This window comes from Typopeltis vanoorti, chromosome 4 (genome assembly GCF_054136105.1).
Source record: "Typopeltis vanoorti isolate ZY-2024b chromosome 4, IOZ_Tvanoo_1.0, whole genome shotgun sequence".
Classification (NCBI taxonomy): Eukaryota; Metazoa; Arthropoda; class Arachnida; order Uropygi; family Thelyphonidae; genus Typopeltis; species Typopeltis vanoorti.
The window spans coordinates 148,979,646-148,981,872 of NC_143552.1; the positions used below are offsets into that span (position 1 = coordinate 148,979,646).

General features: G+C 35.5%; 1 pseudogene; it reads left to right on the plus strand.

Moving 5' to 3' along the window:
* The first annotated feature begins 1,723 nt into the window (after positions 1-1,723).
* On the plus strand, positions 1,724-1,883 carry LOC150107745 (U2 spliceosomal RNA; annotated as a pseudogene).
* The last annotated feature ends 344 nt before the right edge of the window (positions 1,884-2,227 follow it).

A 2,227-nucleotide genomic window follows, 5' to 3' on the forward strand; every position in this document is an offset into this window, starting at 1 on the left:
AAAATTTCAAGACGTAATAATGAGAATAGGGGAACCTGAGCTCCTCTTCACTGGGAAATATGGTCCAAACGTAGTTAGTGCAAAATGGGGTGATTTATTTGTTGAAGACATCAGCCAAATCACCCCTGAGCAAGTACAGGTAGCCATGGACATAGACGAGGAGGCGGCATCGGCGTTCTTCATAGCTCTCTCCAAATTAGACATGGCCAAGGGAAGTGAGGTGGCTAAAAGAATAATGACTGCCCACAAAAAGCGACAGTCACAATAACCATCCCATGTTTTCCTGTCCACAGCAATAGCTCTCTAGTTCCAACAGGTGGGGGAGGGCCTGAGATCCTGAGCAGCGAAGGCCTACAGCGAGGCGGTGCAGCTTCTTGAGAGCTGCATCACTTAGGCCAGACCCTTTTTCCCCATCTTTTTTTTTTTGGTTTTCCAGTTCTTTCTATATAGTTTTATTTTCTCTGTACTTCATGTTTTTGTTTTTGTTCCATGTTTCCTTTTTAGGATTTTTCCTTTTTCTTCTAAAGTGAAAAATCAACGACCGTTTTAGAATCGCCCCTGGGGGGCAAACAGCTAAAACAGGTCAACTGAGGCCTCTTTTACCTACCCTACTACTATGCACTCTATCTTTATTTCCTCTCCTACTATATCTGCTGACTCTCAGTCTATCTTACTCTACAGGCCGATGATGAAGTTTGTTGAACTCACAAATTATTATTATATAAAGAGCTAATAAGCTTCATTTCGGCAATGAAAACATTACTTAAATTAAGGGGATATTAAATTCCACATAGTTTTAAAACCGAATAAGAAACTCAAAGATTGAAATCAGAGAGTTTCTTGCCGAATATATAGTAAACTATAAGTATCGGCGACACTAGCGTTAGCCAATGCAAGTGATCCTAGTACGTAGTACAATACCGGGAAACTCGTTGCAAAGGTGGGGGAAATTCAGATTGCTATTCTTAGATATTTTCCATAATGTAAAAACACATTTCCTAGGAAATGTGTTTTATTATTGGTGTTTGTTCGTGGTGAGGATGAAATATTTTTAATAAAGCAATTTTTAATATGTAAATTTATTTATTAATAAATTCGTTACTGATTAGGAAAAAAAAAGTTTTTTTTTTTTTTTTTTTTTTTTATATGCAGCACCCCCACTTAAAATTTTCACCGGCCGCCACTAATAGAAACACTATATATATATAATTAGTATTGTGTTAATGATAATGTATAGTGTCTGTGGGATGGAAGTTTATTATTATTGTGCAGAGTTCGGTCGCTTTCATTCCAGATTACACAAATTTCGCTACATATAGTACATAGATATAAACGGTATAGTTATAAATAATCATGGAGGAAATGTTCGTAACTATACAGGGACATTTTCATTCCACTTCTGAAAGAAAAGCGAGCAAACCTCTGTTTATGAATAAAATAAAATATTTCTAATTCTGTTTTTGTTGTTCATTTTGAATGTTTTTCTGTTTTAATTAAATGTTAATAAAATTTGTTTTTCATATTAGCTTTGTTACTTTTCTTTCACTTTATTATGCGTAGTAATGGTATGTAATACATTTATGAAATTATTCTTTCTGTTTAGTATACATACTGATGATTTTCCTTCTGACTCTGCAGGTAGTGCAACACAAAGGTGACTCGTAGAAGAGGTAGAGTAAGTTGCAAACACTTTGCAGCCTTCCAAAGAACAGGTGCTACACTTTTCGCTTCTCTGTTGGTTAAGATTAGAGTATAGTACCTATACTTATCAGCTTATAATCTGATATGGGCCAATTAAAATGATTTTTGGAAGGTGCGAAATGCTTCAAGTGTTATTGTCGTGATTTGCTTGGTATTGCACAACCTCCTTTGTGTAATGCTTCTCATTCTAATTTATTATTTTAAGTGGTTTCCACTTATGAAAGTTGTAAGCCTATAGTACATTAGTACTGTTAAGCTGGCTATGGATTGTTTTATTATATTTTTATTAATTTTTTTTTCTATCTTTTGTGTTTGCAAAATCCGGAAACGCTGCTCTAGAGACCACTCATGAAACTTTTTCAAGATACTTCAGGTGTGTAATAAGAAGGACGGTTTTCTTCCAGCGGGCGATGAAATTCAACTCCCATCTAAACACAATCACAAATATACATGCACATAGCGGGATTCAAGCCCGCGACCTTTTGGTTGGATAACAGATAACAATAAGACCGCAAAGAAAATCAGC